The sequence below is a fragment of the Schistocerca serialis genome, chromosome 2, assembly GCF_023864345.2.
Source record: "Schistocerca serialis cubense isolate TAMUIC-IGC-003099 chromosome 2, iqSchSeri2.2, whole genome shotgun sequence".
Taxonomy (NCBI): Eukaryota; Metazoa; Arthropoda; class Insecta; order Orthoptera; family Acrididae; genus Schistocerca; species Schistocerca serialis.
Genome location: NC_064639.1, coordinates 878723522 through 878744967, shown reverse-complemented (window position 1 = coordinate 878744967; position 21446 = coordinate 878723522).

The following is a 21446-nucleotide window of genomic DNA, read 5'->3' as shown; positions in this document are numbered from 1 at the left end:
CGCGGTGCTCGAGACATCGTCGCAGTGACCGAATGAGGATACTTGCCTTGCTCCAAGTAGGCTCGAAATTTCCGCAGTTTACATGAAATGTATTCGCATTCGCGAATAAGGACAGCTGTATAATGCAATGATGAGAATAAAAATTATGCTGGACCGGACTCGAAACCGGATTTTCTGCCAATCGCGAGCGGTTGCCTTCATCTGACTATAATTACACGACCCACGGCCCGACCCAAATTTTCCTATATTGTCAACCAATGTGTCTACAACCTGTACTCATAGATTCGCTATGTACAGGGGAGACATTTTACTTTTATGTCACTGGCGATAAGCGAGAAATTCGGGTTTGGGTCCCGATACGGCACAAATTTTCATTGTCTTCATTCCTTTATACAGCTGCTGGTTGTCCAAATTCGCAATTGCGAATACATTACATGTATTTCATAACAGCTGTAGTCTCCGCAGTACCTGTTTCTTTGGACTTGCATGCATGTCCAAACGGAGCATTGCGTCGAAATTCGGAATAACACAGGTCACAAAGGTACGCATCCAGCACCTGGAAAATTCAGACTATCTTCACCGCATGCTGGCCCAAGCTGCCTTACGACGCCTTCCCCGCCATTTAAATTCCACTCTCTATACGCTGTGCTCACAACGGTTTGCTGTCTCATATCAGCAGAGGTAGTCTGCAGTCGCATTCGTGAGCCTAGCGGCTGTCAACCAGAGGGGTGTGGTTTCAGCGACCCACAAAACAGGTGCTCTTCGTTCGTCCATTTATGACTGCCGCCGTAAAAGTGCAGTCTCAGACGTCAAGATCTGCTGACAAACGCATCCTTCTTTGTATGTTTGTGGCTACACTGACAGATATAACCTGACAAGTATGCGAGAGACGTATCAACTAGGGAAACACGTCACGATTATTGCGAGGGAATTATTGATGGTGTACTTGAGAGGAAAGGTCTTGATGGGACAAACAGTATTATATACCCTTTCTTCGTGACAGAAAATTTGCAAAGACGTAGTACAGCGATTTAAGTTACTTAATAACATAAAGGTATAATACTGCGGAACACTGTAAAACGTTCAACGCTTTTGTTGATGGTCACAGCGTATTGTGTGAAGAAAGGTCTATGTGACCGTTGTATTCGCTCTGGATTCAAGTGTCTACAGCCTTTTCAGTCGATGTAATATACGTACCTGCATCACTTCCTAAGATCTTCTAGTGAATGATTCGTGTATATACTCACCAATTTTTTTCTTTCATGGTGCAGCGATTCAACACATTAAAGCTTTAATTTATGCTACACAAGCGTAAAATAATCTCCAGTCCATTGTCTGTAGAAATAAGGAGTATAAAAACATCTTTTTTTTAAAAAAGTTACTAAATATATTAATATCAATTAGTTTAATAGCATACATAAATTATTTGCACTGATGCTGGCCTCCCACTTTGTGGAATAATACAAGTCTTGTATTTTACTATTTCTTTCATGTGAAGACTGTTTCTGCTGCTGCTTGTCTGTTTTGATCTTTTCAAGCAGTTGCGTTCCCAGGAAGCTGGCGAAGACCAAGAATAACTGACGTGTTTCACTTGTGTCAATATATTTTGTGCGTGTTTGTGTGTGTGTGTTTATGTGCACAAAGGGCCCATGTGAGAAATACATTAAACATTTTAAAATGTGTGAATTTAAGAAAGGTGATTTGAAGTTCATAGAAGCTGCAGTTTGTCACTCGCTCAATACCCTGTTCTCTATTGGAAAGCATATGGTTTTTGCCTCACATCTCTCCCTGCAATTTTTGTGTTAACCTGTAAAACAGTAATCATACATGCTCACATTCCTTCAATGAATATGACACATTTCGCTGATTCTGCCTTTTTATACAATGAATAATATAAATTCTGAATCGGGTAGATCTGCAAAACGCCGCATTGTGGCTTGGGTGTAAATAAATGTGCTTTGTTCTGACTGCAGTAAACATTGTATTCAAAGCTGACAACTGGTATACATGTATTCAGGCTTGTTTGTTTAAAACATTGCGCAAGTTGCGTGCATTTTGCGACCTTTTTTCTGGAAACAGACATGTACCGCATGTAAATTCATAACAATATTTAAGCACAATATTTAATAGATACCGAGGAATATGATAAACCAGAGTACTGGCGATTATCGGCCACTGACTAGTGTGAATTTTCCCTTAATTTACAACTGATTTGGATTTGCATGCCTTCTGTGAATGAGAGAACTTTGAAAGCATTTTGGAAGATACAGAAGTGCGCGGGATGCCAGGGAAGTAAAAGTAAGCCGGCACACTTGGAGCCATTCTGCTCGAGGATACCCAACGGTGCTGCAGGTCAGTAGCCAGCGCGCTGGACAGCTCTCTGAAATGCCGCACTGCGGCGCTTAAGGCATCACGTACGAACACAGATAGGATCTCCAATGGCGCTAGCCCCCTGCTACAGAACACTTTAGATCCCAGGACTTTGGAAAGAGCAGTAACGTTTTTACCAGAAGGCCCTTTTGTACACAAAAGTAAATGGCTGAGTTCTTCTCCACAAAGCACCGGAGGCCACAGATAAACCTCGAAAATGAAATGAAGGCCCGCAGTTCTTGCGGCTTTTTAAATTGTGAGACACCACTGGGAGTAATAGCTTCACAAAAACAAATTGTTTAGTCCATACAAGAACCACAGGGATTGGCTACCATAAGTTAAGAAGAGACTAAACAGAGAATTTTAGCTGTGCCGACGAGGACTGCCTCATTGGTTACCGTTTTTTGAGTGTAAATCGGTAGAACGCACATTACTGGTTTACCAAATGAAAAATGAACCATGTTCCAAGGAGCGATTTGATCAGTCAGCGCTCGAAAGATCCAAAGTCCAACCAACGTCAGTACAGTAACAGACACGAAACAGGCAATGTGAATTTTCCTTTTAAAATATATATTCAATTAGAATTTACTTTGTCTTCGGTAGTCTAGATCGTCAGACTCATTCGTTGGTAACATCGCCAGTCATTCACCGCCAGGGTTGATGTATCGAAGGAGTTACAAAAATTCTGGGCTGCTTTGCACTTTGTCGTTGGCGAGGGTCGTTAGTGATGCCAATGTCTGATTCTCCAGCCACAGCAACCTCCCCTAAGGAACTATGGTGAGATCCAAATACAACCGCGAGACGATGCGTACCGAAATTTAAGTCACTTCATACCATTTTGATTACTGCAATCTTCACATTGAAGACTTGTATCTTGATTCAATGAACAGCATGCTTTCAACTCCGACCACAGGTGTGATTCATTCCCTTCTGTATTACTATCTGCCTTTCAGTTATCATGAGAATCGCTGTACACATCGTCTTTGCAAGTAATTCACTTGGGCCATTGTTATTGTCCTTCCCCCCCAAACCATTTGTCAGATGTGCAAAGATCATAATATATTAATACTGACATTGTCTCTCAGTTTTTTGTGGATAACTTCATCAGAGTAAACCAAAAAATTGTGTTTCTTGTCTCATTTGCAGTCGTGGGACTCCGCGTTCATTATTTTGGAGGGAGCTTAATAGACTGTATCAGATGCAGGGCACACTTCAACATTCTTATATAAATTGACAACCCCGAACCAATGCCCACCTGCACATGGATCAGGTACAAAAGTATACTTCAAGTGACTGAGTGCATTTTTGGATAAATGCAATAATTTAACATCTGTATACTTTTCAGAACTACACTAACCAGCCAGAACACTGTATTATTGCAACGGGAGGAAGAGAGACAGAGTGCTTTAGAGGAATACAGTGCTGAGTGAACCCCCCACCACAAAACTGGCCAGATGTGAACTGATGGAGCACATCCGGGATGGTATTGAACATGACGTCAAGGCTTATTGCTCCCCTCTCCGAAAATTTCGGGAATTAGGAGAGAGCGAACAGGTGTAAAGACAACGTAGAAAGCCTCTATGAGGGGGAAGATTTGTCGATGTGCTAGAAGGAGAAACAGGCGTCGATTTAGAAGAGATAGGGGATCCAGTGGAAGGAGTATATAGAGGGTCTATACAAGGGTGATGTACTTGAGGACAATATTATGGAAATGGTAGAGGATGTAGATGAAGATGAAATGGGAGATATGATACTGCGTGAAGAGTTTGACAGAGCACTGAAAGACCTGAGTCGAAACAAAGCCCCCGGAGTAGACAATATTCCATTGGAACTACTGACGGCCGTGGGAGAGCCAGTCCTGACAAAACTCTACCATCTGGTGAGGAAGATGTATGAGACAGGCGAAATACCCTCAGACTTCAAGAAGAATATAATAATTCCAATCCCAAAGAAAGCAGGTGTTGACAGATGTGAAAATTACCGAACTATCAGCTTAATAAGTCACAGCTGCAAAATACTAACTCGAATTCTTTACAGACGAATGGAAAAACTAGTAGAAGCCAACCTCGGGGAAGATCAGTTTGGATTCTGTAGAAACACTGGAACACGTGAGGCAATACTGACCTTACGACTTATCTTAGAAGAAAGATTAAGGAAAGGCAAACCTACGTTTCTATCATTTGTAGACTTAGAGAAAGCTTTTGACAATGTTGACTGGAATACTCTCTTTCAAATTCTAAAGATGGCAGGGGTAAAATACAGGGAGCGAAAGGCTATTTACAATTTGTACAGAAACCAGATGGCAGTTATAAGAGTCGAGGGACATGAAAGGGAAGCAGTGGTTGGGAAGGGAGTAAGACAGGGTTGTAGCCTCTCCCCGATGTTGTTCAATCTGTATATTGAGCAAGCAGTAAAGGAAACAAAAGAAAAATTCGGAGTAGGTATTAAAATTCATGGAGAAGAAATAAAAACTTTGAGGTTCGCCGATGACATTGTAATTCTGTCAGAGACAGCAAAGGACTTGGAAGAGCAGTTGAATGGAATGGACAGTGTCTTGAAAGGAGGTTATAAGATGAATATCAACAAAAGCAAAACAAGGATAATGGAATGTAGTCTAATTAAGTCGGGTGATGCTGAGGGAATTAGATTAGGAAATGAGGCACTTAAAGTAGTAAAGGAGTTTTGCTATTTGGGGAGCAAAATAACTGACGATGGTCGAAGTAGAGAGGATATAAAATGTAGGCTGGCAATGGCAAGGAAAGCGTTTCTGAAGAAGAGAAATTTGTTAACATCCAGTATTGATTTAAGTGTCAGGAAGTCATTTCTGAAAGTATTTGTATGGAGTGTAGCCATGTATGGAAGTGAAACATGGACAATAAATAGTCTGGACAAGAAGAGAATAGAAGCTTTCGAAATGTGGTGCTACAGAAGAATGCTGAAGATTAGATGGGTAGATCACATAACTAATGAGGAAGTATTGAATAGGATTGGGGAGAAGAGAAGTTTGTGGCGCAACTTGACCAGAAGAAGGGATCGGTTGGTAGGACATGTTTTGAGGCATCAAGGGATCACCAATTTAGTATTGGAGGGCACCGTGGAGGGTAAAAATCGTAGAGGGAGACCAAGAGATGAATACACTAAGCAGATTCAGAAGGATGTAGGTTGCAGTAGGTACTGGGAGATGAAAAAGCTTGCACAGGATAGAGTAGCATGGAGAGCTGCATCAAACCAGTCTCAGGACTGAAGACCACAACAACAACAGGGGATCCAGTATTAGAATCAGATTTTAAGACAGCTTTGGAGGACTTAAGATTAAATAAGGTAGAAGGAATGGGTAACATTCCATCAGGAATTCTAAAATCATTCGGGGAAGTGGCGACAAAACGACTATTCACGCTGGTGTGTAGAATGTATGAGTCCGGCGACATACCATCTGACTTTCGGAAAAAGTATCATTTACACAATTCCGAAGAGTGCGAGAGCTGACAAATGCGAGAATTATGGGACGATCAGCTTAACAGCGCATGCATCCAAGTTTCTGACAAGAATAATACACAGATGAATGAAAACGATAATTGAGAATGTGCTAGATGACGATCAGTTTGGCTTTACGAAAGCTAAAGGCACCAGAGAGGGAATTCTGACCGCGGCTGATGATGGAAGCAAGATGAAAGAAAAATCAAGACATGTTCATAGGATTTGTCGACCTGGATAAAGCGTTGGACAACGTAAAATAGTTCAAGATGTTCGAAATTCTGAGAAAAAGAAGGGTAAGCTATAGAGGGTGACCGATATTATACAATATTTACAAGAGCCAAGAGGTAATAATAATGTGGACGACCAAGAGTGAAGTGCTCGGATTAAAAAGGGTGTAAGACAGGGATTTAGTTCTTCGCCCCTACTGTTCAGTACAGATATCGAAAAAGCAGTGATGGAAGTAAAGAAAGGGTCAGGTGTGGGATTAACATTCAAGGCGAAAGGACATCAATGATACGATTCGCTTATGACATTGCTATCGTGAGTGAAAGTGAGGAAGAATTGCACGACCGGCTGAATGGAATGAACAGTCTAATGAGTGGAGAATATGGGTTGATAGTAAATTGAAGATAAATGAAAGTAATGAGAAAAAGCAGAAATGAGAATGGCGAGAAACTTATCATCAAGAATGATGGTCACGAAGTAGATGAAGTTAAGGAATAAATAACTACGGACGGAGCAAGGAGGACATCAAAAACAGAACAGTACTAGCAAGAAGGGCTTTCCTGGCAAAGAGAAGTCTACTAATATCAAACATGGGCCTTAATTTGACGAAGAAAATTCTGAGAATGTACGTTTGGAGAACAGCATTGTATGGTAGTGAAACATTGACTGTGGGAAAACCAAAACGGAAGAGAATCGAAGCATTTAAGATGTGGTGCTACAGACGAATGCTGAAAATTTGGTGGACTAATACGGTAAAGAATGAGGAGGTTTAGCACAGAATCGGAAACGAGAGAAATATGTGAAAAACACTGACAAGAAGGAGGGGCAGGATGATAGGATATCTGTTCGGACATAGGTGAATGACTTCCACGGTACTGTAGGAAGTTGTAGAGGGCAAAAACTGTAGAGAGAGGCAGAGATTGGAATACATCCAGCAAATAATTGAGTAGGTACACTCCTGGAAATGGAAAAAAGAACACATTCACACCGGTGTGTCAGACCCACCATACTTGCTCCGGACACTGCGAGAGGGCTGTACAAGCAATGATCACACGCACGGCACAGCGGACACACCAGGAACCGCGGTGTTGGCCGTCGAATGGCGCTAGCTGCGCAGCATTTGTGCACCGCCGCCGTCAGTGTCAGCCAGTTTGCCATGGCATATGGAGCTCCATCGCAGTCTTTAACACTGGTAGCATGCCGCGACAGCGTGGACGTGAACCGTATGTGCAGTTGACGGACTTTGAGCGAGGGCGTATAGTGGGCATGAGGGAGGCCGGGTGGACGTACCGCCGAATTGCTCAACACGTGGGGCGTGAGGTCTCCACAGTACATCGATGTTGTCGCCAGTGGTCGGCGGAAGGTGCACGTGCCCGTCGACCTGGGACCGGACCGCAGCGACGCACGGATGCACGCCAAGACCGTAGGATCCTACGCAGTGCCGTAGGGGACCGCACCGCCACTTCCCAGCAAATTAGGGACAATGTTGCTCCTGGGGTATCGGCGAGGACCATTCGCAACCGTCTCCATGAAGCTGGGCTACGGTCCCGCACACCGTTAGGCCGTCTTCCGCTCACGCGCCAACATCGTGCAGCCCGCCTCCAGTGGTGTCGCGACAGGCGTGAATGGAGGGACGAATGGAGACGTGTCGTCTTCAGCGATGAGAGTCGCTTCTGCCTTGGTGCCAATGATGGTCGTATGCGTGTTTGGCGCCGTGCAGGTGAGCGCCACAATCAGGACTGCATACGACCGAGGCACACAGGGCCAACACCCGGCATCATGGTGTGGGGAGCGATCTCCTACACTGGCCGTACACCACTGGTGATCGTCGAGGGGACACTGAATAGTGCACGGTACATTCAAACCGTCATCGAACCCATCGTTCTACCATTCCTAGACCGGCAAGGGAACTTGCTGTTCCAACAGGACAATGCACGTCCGCATGTATCCCGTGCCACCCAACGTGCTCTAGAAGGTGTAAGTCAACTACCCTGGCCAGCAAGATCTCCGGATCTGTCCCCCATTGAGCATGTTTGGGACTGGATGAAGCGTCGTCTCACGCGGTCTGCACATCCAGCACGAACGCTGGTCCAACTGAGGCGCCAGGTGGAAATGGCATGGCAAGCCGTTCCACAGGACTACATCCAGCATCTCTACGATCGTCTCCATGGGAGAATAGCAGCCTGCATTGCTGCGAAAGGTGGATATACACTGTACTAGTGCCGACATTGTGCATGCTCTGTTGCCTGTGTCTATGTGCCTGTGGTTCTGTCAGTGTGATCATGTGATGTATCTGACCCCAGGAATGTGTCAATAAAGTTTCCCCTTCCTGGGACAATGAATTCACGGTGTTCTTATTTCAATTTCCAGGAGTGTAGTTTGCAAATGCTACTCTGAGATGAAGAGCTTGGTACAGGAGAGGTATTCGTGGCGGGCCATATTAGACCAGGCAGAAGGCAGATGACTCAAAGAAAAAAGCGACTTGTGTTTGCTGATGTGGAGCCAACTGTCTCGTGCAATCTGCCAAGGCCCCACCGCTTCCATGCCACGACGCGTCGCCGCCGTTATCCGTGTCAAAGGTGTCCTTACCGGCTATTAGGTAGGTGGTCATAATGCTATCGCTGATCAGTCTATAATGCCAGAGAGTAATGTTTATTCAGTTTTCTTGAGTCTGGTTTATACCTGCTGCAGTAAAGCTACACGGAGCGTACACGAGTACACCATTATTGCTTTTGAGGTGAATAGTGAACTTAATTTTATCCTGATTACTTATGACTAACAAACTTAACGTCCAGTGTAACGTAACTAGACAGGGCCACCACTTTGATTGTACCATCATTTCTACTATTTAAATTGAAGTAGCCCAACCAGCTGTGTCATACAGTCTCAACGCAAGCTCTCAGTATACCTTAACTAGTTCCACATTCGTGAATGGACCACTTCGAAAGTATCTACGGAACACGATGGAAATGATCAAACAATTTGACAAACATCATTAGTTTTGTCCTTTGTTTGGCTGGGTGCCACATTACTAGACGTGTTTGTCTTACACTGATGTAACTGGACGTGTTTGTGAGAAATTCTGATTGGAGGCCGATTTGACGAAATGAAGGACGCTGTGTTTCATGTTCCGTCGCACATGTCTAGCGAGAAAGTGTTTGTATTACAATTGATCTCGCTGTATCTTTACTTTCCACAACTGTGGAAATTACGCAAGAGGATAGAAACGAAAGAGTACTGATAATTACCCAAATGGTAGATGTGCTTAGGGTTTGCTGCCAAATAATAGTATCGCGCAGGAAGACATTAAGGATAAATTGAATGTTCTATGCACAACGTATAAAAGGGAACCGAATAAAAGTCTTCTAATCATCGGGTTCTGTGAGTAACATATTTATAGCCGTTTTTCATGGGTTTATTTATCTCTCAACTTCTGCCATTGCCTAAACAAGTGTCTTGTCTTTATTTTCCTCTTTACACACAGCGCTGCCGGCAGTGCGACAAATGCTTTGTCTGTAATTGGTAGCCACTTCCACTACTATCAAAATACACCTGAAGAGTCAACTGTTACACGTGCCCGATACCGCGTAAGGCCCCCACGAGCACGCCGAAGTACCGCAACGTGGCATGGCATGGAGTCGACTAATGTCTGAAGTAGTGCTGGAGGGAACTGACACCATAAGTCCTGCAGAGCTGTCCATAAACCCGTAAGAGTACAAGGGGCGTGCAGATCTCTTCTGAACAGCGCATTGCAAGGAATCCAAAGTGCTCAATAATGTTCAAGCCTGGGGAGTTTGGTGGCCAGCTGGAGTGCTTAAAATGAGAATGTTCCTGGAGCCACTCAGTAGCAATTCTGGTCGAGTGGGTTGTCGCGTTGTCCTGCTGGAATTATCCAAGTCTGACGGAATGCAGAATGGGCATGAATGGATGCAGTTGATCAGACAGGATGATTACGTACGTGTCACATGTCACAGTCGTATCTAGAGGTATCAGGGGTCCCATATCACTCCAACTGCACACGCTCCACACCACTACAGAGCCTCTACCAGCTTTAACAGTACCCTGCTGAGCTGCAGGGTCCATGGATTCATGATATTGTCTTCATAACCGTACGTGTCCTTTCGCTCGATACCATTTGAAACGATAATCGTCCGAAGAGGCAACATGTTTCCAGTCATCAACTGTCCAATGTCGGTGTTGACGGGCCCAGGTGAGGCGTAAAGCGTTGTGTCGTGCAGTCATCAGGGATACATGAGTGCGCCTTCGGCTCCGAAAATCCATATCGATGATGTTTCGTTGGATGGTTCGCACGCTCACACTTGATGGCCCAGCATTGAAATCTGCAACAATATGCAACTTCTGTCATGTTGAACGATTCTCTTCAGTCGTCGTTGGTCCAGTTCTCGCGGCATCTTTTTCCGGCGGCAGTGACGTCGGAGATTTGATGTTATACCGGATTCCTGATATTCACGGTACACTCGTGAAATGGTCGTACGGGAAAATCCCCACATCGTCGCTAAGTCGGAGATGTTGTGTCCCATCGCTCGTGCGCCGCCTATAACACACGTTCAAACTCACTTAAATCTTGATGACCTACCATTGTAGCCGCAGTAACCGATCTAACAACTGGACCAGACACTTGTTGTCTGACACAGGAGTTGCCGACCGCAGCGCCGCATTCTGCCTGTTTACATATATTTGTGTTTGTATACGTATGCCTGTACGAGTTTCTTTGTCGCTTCGTGAAATTAGTGACAAAGACACACGGTGTGAAAAGTGTTTCAAAAGTGAGGTTAAATTCGACAAGGTTTGTCGCTATGTCTGCGCCCTTGTTTGACAAACCTTGCATAGAAAGCAACAAATTTGACAAGTTGGATGGTTACCATATTCCTAAGAGTCTGTTGACTGCGCCCTGGCAAGTGCGGACAGCCAGAGCGAACGACATTCGCCAGATTACCTGTGCCCCTGCGTCATCATGAGGTCGCTTCCGGATGCCGCTGTACCCTAATTCGCACCTGTCGTGCTGCGCGTCACACTACCGGATCTGACGCGCTACCCAGCCGCTCTCGCGGCGTCGCTTTTTTTTTTTTTTTTTTTTTTTACGTCAGAGCAGCTCCCACCCATCGGTACCAGGCAACGGTCGGCACTGCTCTCGTAGGCGTGTGCGCATCACACGCCTCCGTTCCTTCCTTCTGAGAGAAACTGTCCTTACATGTTGGCAACGATCTCTACGTTGCCATGGGTGCTCTTGGAAGATCTATCGTTTGGAAGTAATTGGTAACTAATAGTTTAAGACGCATAGATGTGGAATCAAGCTTGAATCGGTCTTCTCTCAATTCAGGGCGTACCACAAGTGTCAGGCATCGTATGTTGGGCTAGTTATTGAAGTAACAACCGGTTGTGAGCTCTGCAAGATCCATGTACTAATTTATATTTACGTGACAAACCCTAATCCTAGGGCTATATTTCATTTTGACAAATGGATCTATGCCGACATTTGTAAAAACGGCGATGGTACAATAGTCCTTACTAATGTAAAATTGCCACCTTCTGAAGAAGACAAATTTATATTTGTCGAAACCTAGGTAAAGAATTCTTTATCCATTGCAACTGGTCGGCTGTTTATAATTTTATTACGTGGAACCGTTGCTGTTGTGCAGCTATGTTTAAAATATTGTTACACACGTTAAGTTAGTACATACGCCCTTAATAGTCCTTTATATGATTGGTTGGGACACGTATTCCTAGAAACAAGTTAACCATAACCCACATCCATCACTTCCGTCTACGGTTTACGGGATTCTACCCTTGGCTGTAAGAAAAAAGCTGGCATTGCCCATTTCTCCCCAAATGTTTCCAATTAGAAAATCCTTTGACCCACTCCCGGCTCGCCAGCACTTGACTGAAACGAACACAGGTCTACAAATGCCCACCCTGCTTTCTTCACTATGAAATAAGACATACTTCTCTGTACAAAGACTGTAGGCAGCTTCTCTTCAGTAAATGACACGCAAGTCATCAACATTATATTCTGACGCATGCTAACAGCTACAGGCAGTTAGTCTAATTTAACAAAGTTTTGGTACAGGCAGTTTCAGTAAAAAATAAACACAATCGCAGCGCCCCCCTCCACCTCCCCCCCCCCCCCTCAAGTCCTCAACGATCTGGAGATTTTCGTGCGCTGTAACCCAATAACAGAAATTAAAATCCACTGACAAATATTACCAGTTCGGTGCTCTCCTGCTCCCAAACCCAGTTCACTGGTGTCTGGCTCATCAATTATGAGCTCTTCAGGTGATCAGGACTTCAGAGAGCGTGACTCTCACTATTTGGTTAGGAAAAAATAAAGAATTTCTACCTCTCAAAGGGCGACCCAGAATAGCACCACTGCTGCACCATTATACCATTTTCTGCTGCTTTTGATATTACCCTATACTCATCTGACGTTCCGAGCAGTGGAATCGTACCCTTTCCTCGGTTATTCAGTCTTTCTATCGTGGTCACCCCGCCTTTGGCAGGTCCTTCCCAGAGATCCGAATAGAGGACTATTCGGGAATTTTTTGCCAATGGAGAGATCGTCATGACACTTTCTCAATTACAGGCCAGTTGTCCTGTGGGTACACATTATGTATCTTTAATTGAGTTGTTTCTCTTGCCTTCTGCATCCTCATGCCGTTGATCATTGCTGATTCTTCCGCCTTTAGAAGCAGTTTCCCAACCTAAACACAACAGGGTGCCCTGAACCAATGTCCGTTCCTCCGCCTCTTTCACGAGTCCGATGGCAGAATGAGTGTGACTTCTCATGCAGGAAGTCTTCGGCCGCCAATGCTGATTATTAATCAAAATTTAAGCGGTGGCGGCTTTCGAATCCGGGACAGAGGGCATGATGATTCCTAGTCAAAGATCCTACACATATACCATGGGCGCTCAGAGAGATATTAGGTACTAGAACTAGGTAGCAAAGTATTATAACACGAAAATATTTGAAGATAAAGTAATTTAATGGCATTTTACTGTAAGCAGCCTTTAAGAGCAAAATTTGTAATGGGCAGGAAACTGCTGGAAAGAATAAGTACTTTTAAGTACCTGGAATATGAGGTCTCATATATTACATCCACTGATCAAGAATACAAACTGCAAAACTTTCAACAACAGGTACTCTCCTCACAAAAGGTAGCAGATAGACAATACTAAAATTGTATAATGTGATGGCAGTACCAGTTCCAGTGTTTCGGTCAGAGACGTGGGGACCCTAACCGCCTGTCAAAGGAGGAGGATGAAACAGCGGAGATGAGAGTCCTGAGACCTTCAGCTGGCTACAAACTCGTAGATCGGATAAAAAAACAGTGAAACTAGGAATGAAATGGTAGTCAAAAGCTTACTCTAGAAAACAGAGGACTACAGAAAGATATGGCATTAGCACATTCAAAGGATATCAGATGAACGAATATCTGAATTAATGGAAAGATTAGCAATGGTCTACTTGAAACCAGGACAGGCAAAATTGCCTAAACCAAAAGGATGTGATTATGACAATGTGACGGAAATTCTGTGTGAATTTACGACAGCTGGAAGCAGAAGTTAAGTAGCTCAAAAAAGAAACGGTTACAAGTTGACGAGGGTGGCATCTTATTCACTACACGACAAGAAGATTAATAATACTATAGAAAATTCAGTGAACGTTTTCATTATAGTGACAGAATACAGGACAATAAACAGAAGTGAAACATGCCTATTGAACAAATGAACACACAAGAATTCCGAATGTCTGACTGGAATAAAACTCATGAGATGACCGAATGAAGGAAGACCGCCTGTGAGGACGATTTCCTTCGAAGAAGTCGCCAGTATGACAGCGTAAACGCTAAAGATCGTTGAGAGAATGATGGCACCTAGTCAGAGGAGCCGCAACACGGAAGAGTAACAAAAGCAAATATTCTAGGTTTATCATAATAATTAATTACACTGAGGTGTCCAAAGTAACTGGATATCGATATGCACACACTCAGATGGCGGTAGTATCGTGTACTCAAGATATAAAAGGGCAGTGCATTGGCGGAGATGTCATCTGTATTCAGGTGATTCGTGTGAAAAGATTTCCGGCCTGATTACGGCCTCGCGATGAGACTAACAAATTCTGAACGTGAAATGGTAGTTGCAGTTAGAAGCAAGGGACCTTCCATTACGGAAATCATTGGGGAATTCAACATTCTGAGATCCACAGCGTCAAGAGTGTGCCGAGAATACCACATTTCATGCATTTCCTCTCATCACGGACGATGCAACGACCGATGGCCTTGACTTGACCGAGAGGAGCAGCGTTTCAGTAGAGTTGTTAGTCCTAACAGATGGCAACAATGTGTGTAGTAACGGCAGAAATCAACGTTGGACGTACGATGAACGTCCGTTAGGACAGTGCTGCGAAATTTGGCGTAATGGGCTATGGAAGCAGATGCGGCTTCGCTAAAACACGACATCGCTTGCAACGCCTTTTCAACCATATCGGCTGGACCCAAGTTTACTGGAAAACCATGACCTGGTCAGATGAGTCCCGGTTCCAGTTGGTGAGATATGGTGGTAGGGGTCGACCCCACGAAGCTATGGACGCCGGTTGTCAACAAAGCGCTGTGCAAGCTGGTGGCGGCTCCACAATGATGTGGACTGTGTTTACAGGGAATGGGCTGGGTCCTCTGGTCGAGCTGTACCGATCACTGACTGGAAATGGTTATGTCGGGCGCTTAGAGACAATCTGCAGCCATTCATGGACGTCACATTCCCAAACAACAATGGAATGATTATGGAAGACGGAAGGCCGTCTCACCAGGCCAAAACTGCTCACGATTGATTAAAGAATATTATGGACAGTTCGAGCAAATGATATGTTCAGCCGGATCGCCCGTCTCAATCCCATCGAACATTTATGGGACATAATCGCTAGGTCAGTTCGCACACAAATCCTGCACTGGCAACACTTCCGCAATTATGGACGGCTATAAACGCAGTATGGCTCAGTATTTCTGCAGGGGACTCCAACGACTTGTTGAGTCCATGCCACATCGAGTTGGTGCGCTATGCCGAGCAAAATGAGATCCGACACGATAACAGGAGTTATCTTATGGCTTTTGTCCAAATTGTGCTAATATTAGAGATATGAAAAAAAATTGATTCCAGAAGTGAATAAGCAGAAAACAGGAAAAACGTGTTGCACAGGACTACGTACATCGCCTACAGCAAGAACGTGTATCCAGCAAAGTGGTTCTCCAATCTTTCTGAGTTAATCGATGTTGATTACACGTTTTACAGCATGAGACATCTCATCGTCGATAACTGCCGTGCACTAACACATCATGACGAACACTTCCCACGTATTGTGAGCATTCTCCCTTCATTACTGCCAACCTACAGACTCGTATTTTCACACCACTTTTTAGTGCGAATCTGAACGTTGTTATCTACGTAATCAGTGTCGGAGCTTACAAGAAACCGCAGTAATTTGTGTCGGAGCTTCCAAGAAACTGCAGTAATCAGTGTCGGTCGTTCTAAGAAACGCCACGTGTGTGACGCCCACATAGGCACTGACATTCAGCGCGGCGAGGAAGGCGGAAGGAAGGTCGGAGTATCGCCTCAGTGAACAGGCTGGCGTTGCCTGCCGCAGGCGGAGCCGCAGCTACCGCCGTTACGTCACAACAAGGCAGAGCGCTGCCGCCAGACGGGGGAACCCCCGTGCTCTGACGCACGGCTCACGTGGGGCAGTCAGACAGCCAGTCGCGGCACTACACGCACAGCGTGGTTATTTCTGGCCCGGCTCTGAAGGCCAATGGCCTCCTGATGACGCACACATAACACGCGGAGATGTCGCCTGTTCTCCGAACCTGTGCCTGTTAGCAGCCTCAACACGCACCGACCTTGACGGACTAGTGAGCGCTGACCCTGGGGGCTCTCTGTAAAATACGCACTTCCTTGCAGCCTTGAATTCTCCATCGAACACCATTTCAGCTCGAGATTTCAATCACAGATCTTTCCCTCCCTACACAGGTTCAATATTAGTGGCAGTTCACATCACTTTACAGTCAGAAATACCGTGACAGAAGCGTTATATTTCTCATTTGTTGGGTAGATGAAATGAAGACAAATTTTCAGTTGGACAAGATAGGCCTCATCAAAATGTACCAACAAGGCAACCACAAGGATAACCTACAAACTGAGAAGGCCATAAATGAAAAGAAGAGGACAACAACGAACACAGAACCATGACAAACATTAACTGTTGAGTACATACATGAAAAATTTACGAATTCTAAGGTAACATTTATTGAATTTCCTTGAAATATATTCTGTGCTCAATTCACAAAATATATAATCATCATTTATATGTTTCTCGTCCTTGTTTCTGTTGCGGCGGCGCGGTTCTTTCCGTCCCTTTACGACGGGCCTGCACCTACCTGTGAACATTGTCTCAGCAGATCATCAGTATCAAAGCCGAGTGAAACCTACTGTACTTAGACGTGAACGAGGCTGCAATTTAAGTCACTAATCTACGTTTCGGGAGAAAGTTTACACACAAATGAAAGGTTGGAATTTTTGTCCTCAATTAATACACTCCCGGAAATTGAAATAAGAACACCGTGAATTCATTGTCCCAGGAAGGGGAAACTTTATTGACACATTCCTGGGGTCAGATACATCACATGATCACACTGACAGAACCACAGGCACATAGACACAGGCAACAGAGCATGCACAATATCGGCACTAGTACAGTGTATATCCACCTTTCGCAGCAATGCAGGCTGCTATTCTCCCATGGAGACGATCGTAGAGATGCTGGATATAGTCCTGTGGAACGGCTTGCCATGCCATTTCCACCTGGCGCCTCAGTTGGACCAGCGTTCGTGCTGGACGTGCAGACCGCGTGAGACGACGCTTCATCCAGTCCCAAACATGCTCAATGGGGGACAGATCCGGAGATCTTGCTGGCCAGGGTAGTTGACTTACACCTTCTAGAGCACGTTGGGTGGCACGGGATACATGCGGACGTGCATTGTCCTGTTGGAACAGCAAGTTCCCTTGCCGGTCTAGGAATGGTAGAACGATGGGTTCGATGACGGTTTGGATGTACCGTGCACTATTCAGTGTCCCCTCGACGATCACCAGTGGTGTACGGCCAGTGTAGGAGATCGCTCCCCACACCATGATGCCGGGTGTTGGCCCTGTGTGCCTCGGTCGTATGCAGTCCTGATTGTGGCGCTCACCTGCACGGCGCCAAACACGCATACGACCATCATTGGCACCAGGGCAGAAGCGACTCTCATCACTGAAGACGACACGTCTCCATTCGTCCCTCCATTCACGCCTGTCGCGACACCACTGGAGGCGGGCTGCACGATGTTGGGGCGTGAGCGGAAGACGGCCTAACGGTGTGCGGGACCATAGCCCAGCTTCATGGAGACGGTTGCGAATGGTCCTCGCCGATACCCCAGGAGCAACAGTGTCCCTAATTTGCTGGGAAGTGGCGGTGCGGTCCCCTACAGCACTGCGTAGGATCCTACGGTCTTGGCTTGCATCCGTGCGTCGCTGCGGTCCGGTCCCAGGTCGACGGGCACGTGCACCTTCCGCCGACCACTGGCGACAACATCGATGTACTGTGGAGACCTCACGCCCCACGTGTTGAGCAATTCGGCGGTATGTCCACCCGGCCTCCCGCATGCCCACTATACGCCCTCGCTCAAAGTCCGTCAACTGCACATACGTTTCACGTCCACACTGTCGCGGCATGCTACCAGTGTTAAAGACTGCGATGGAGCTCCGTATGCCATGGCAAACTGGCTGACACTGACGGCGGCGGTGCACAAATGCTGCGCAGCTAGCGCCATTCGACGGCCAACACCGCGGTTCCTGGTGTGTCCGCTGTGCCGTGCGTGTGATCATTGCTTGTACAGCCCTCTCGCAGTGTCCGGAGCAAGTATGGTGGGTCTGACACACCGGTGTCAATGTGTTCTTTTTTCCATTTCCAGAAGTGTATATTCTGTCATAACAGTCACTCACAATCCCTTTCACTCACGTTACCAAGTTTATGGTGTTGCATTTCCCGAAAACGTAATAGCTACAAAAATACTGATTGCTTTTGATTGAGAATGCTCGCCAAATATTAAGTCTGTCGGTACCAAATGCAGTCACACTTTTTTGCCACCGACCTGCTCAATACGCCACGCGGAATATGCGTCTTTTATCGTCACAAAATTCACTTGAAAATTCCGAAATTTCTACACACACATCGGAATAATTATTCCGTCACTTTCCAACACTTTTGATGCAGAAACATTGCTAGATCCAGCAACTTATCGTTTCCATCGAAACTACTACTACACACGTCCTATCTGTTTTACGGCTAGGCTTCGACTCTCTCTAGAATACTGTAAGTCTTCTCTACCAGCAGAGAAAGGCGCGCGAAGAATATTGCTTTACCATTGGTCAGTTTACTTAACAGCCAATAGCAAAACAACATTCTCCCGCGTCAGTCCGCGCTTTTCATCCATAACCAATCGCAAAATAGTAAACCTCACGACTGCACTTTTTACCGACGTAATTATCTAATATGCTGAAGTTTTGTTTATGCATAAAGTTAATTACTATTGTTATTTATACCTGAATTAACTTTCCCTTTACCATAAACTTACTTTACAGATCTATTCTACAAAAATTCCCTTTGTTCATATCCATACTTCTTCGAAGTGTTCCCATACTAAATCCTACTACATAACTCGTTAAACAATTATCTTCATATTAACCTTAAACTATACTCACGTCATTCATACTGCCAAAACACATTTATAACATTTTACGTACACGAAAAGACATAATAACACTTTATGAAAATACTAGAACAGTTTATGAAAAACATTCTATTACTTTAGTGCACTCTAGTGGTCACAATCGAAACTAAAATCACAGTCCCCCTATCCAAAATTGTCCTCTATCGGCTGATACATAAACTGCGTGTGCGTCCAGTCTCGCGTTACCATCTGTCACTATCCAGCTCTGAGACACATTTCCCACTTAACCACCTCCAAGGCAGGATCGGTATACGGCGCAACGCCTCACTGTGCTTGCTTGGAAAAATTACTGCGCCTTATACAAAATACTGTTTGTTTAATTTCTCTTTATCCAAACAGCTTTCAAAACTTTTTTGTGGTATCTTCTGCCGTATATATTATTAGTCACTGTCAATATTATTAAAAAAATTTCACATCTGAATTCTGCTTAAAGATTGGTTGATTTGGGGAGAGGGACCAAACAGGGAGGTCATCGGTCTCTGCTGAAAGTTATTTATATATGTGAAAGTGTGATATGTAGTCACGAAATTACTTGTGTTGGTTTACATATAGTTGATAACATACGTTACATAACAGAAACACGGAATATTGCATGCTTGTGCTCTGGTAAATAAAGCGATTTTCGGTCTAAAGTGGCTGATACACAGGACAATAAAAATCGTTTTGCTGTTTGAAGAAGCTAGGTTCAAAAAATGGTTCAAATGGCTCTGAGCACTATGGGACTCAACTGCTGTGGTCATAAGTCCCCTAGAACCTAGAACTACTTAAACCTAACTAACCTAAGGACAGCACACAACGCCCAGCCATCACGAGGCAGAGAAAATCCCTGACCCCGCCGGGAATCGAACACGGGAACTCGGGCGTCGGAAGCGAGAACGCTACCACACGACCACGAGATGCGGGCAAGAAGCTAGTTTTTTCCGAGAGTTCTCTGTCCATCTTCAAGCGAATCTAGATCGGCAGTAGTGATCGTGACCTTGGAGTGATGTTAAGTTTTGATCTTTCAGAAGAACATGTAGGTCACACTTGACGTCAGTACTAAATGAGCGTCTCGTGCATACTGTTTCCTCAATAAAGTCTGACGTGAACAGAATCGCGACTAGGTGGCTATTTCTAGACGCAGATCGGCAGAATGAGCATGTGGCTCTGAACAAAATGGCTCTGAGCACTATGGGACTTAACATCTGTGGTCATCAGTCCCCTAGAACTTAGAACTAATTAAACCCAACTAACCTAAGGACATCATACACATCCATGCCCGAGGCAGGATTCGAACCTGCGACCGTAGCGGTCACGCGGTTCCAGACTGAAGCGCCTAGAACCGCACGGCCACACCGGCCGGCCATGTGGCTCTGACCCTCGACCAAGCGCTGTCGGCAAAAGATGACGGGGTAAAATGAAAGTCGGTTCGAATAATAATCGGAAAGAAACCTTTAGTACTGAAAAGACTGCCCGTGAATATCTTTAGAAAGTGACGTTGTTTAGATATTTGAAGAAAACATTAAGAAACATATGGCTTGAATCGAACATGACAAATCAGTGGTAATGAAAGCAAATATCTGAGATTTGTCCTGAGGCCCTGGGAAAGAGTAGTGCGTTTGTAAAGGAAATCGCATATGACACCCTAGACTGCTGCTTCAGTGTTTGTTGGGCAGACAAATCACAGTCAAAAAAAAAAAAAAAAAAACTATAACATTTAATGACCATAAGGATAGCGTTCTGCATGGTCCTTTCACCATGAATGATCTTAACAAAGCACTTAACAAACGCAAAAATAGCAAAGTGGAGGCCTAGATGACATCCGTATTGAACAACTCAAAAGATTTGGCCCCATTAGCAAACAATGGTTCTTAGATTTACTAAATAACTACATAAAGAGCCGCAAAATTCCAAAAGTTTGGAGTAAGGCCAGAGTCATTGCAGTTTTGAAGCCTGGTGAGGATTAGAATGATCTGAAGAGCTACGGACAAGATGGAATTATGTTCATGATAAGAGTTCTGTATTTATACTTTTGTGTTGTGATATGCGACCTGTGTGCGTCTTGTAGTCCAAAAGAATAATTTAATTTTTGTGTAAAGATGGAACTTCCAACAGATAACCATGCTATCACGTGTATGTTCAGGACAAAAGCTAATAAAGGAATCTATATATGTCAGTAAATAACGTTAATTTTATTTATTTACTTTTTCCCTTGATGCATTGTCTTTTTCACCCATAAAATGGTGATTGGTCAGTTAATTTCTACAAGCAACTTTTATTAGTGTGGGCGATTCTTGGTTTGCAAGGGGGGTACTTTAAACTCTCGCTAATCCGACCTTCAGTGGTAATCCGGCCCACATCCTAAACAGCGCACAATAATGAATTATCATGCAACATAATGTGGTTATTGAATTGCAATATTAAACAATGCCACTATATTTGATATTGTGGCATTCTTTCCAGTTCAGTGTCATCTTTTATAGATCTCTAGCAGGTCTTTGGATCTAATGATCTCTATGTTTTTAAAACAAATTTCAGACGCTCTCACTAATCCGGAACTTC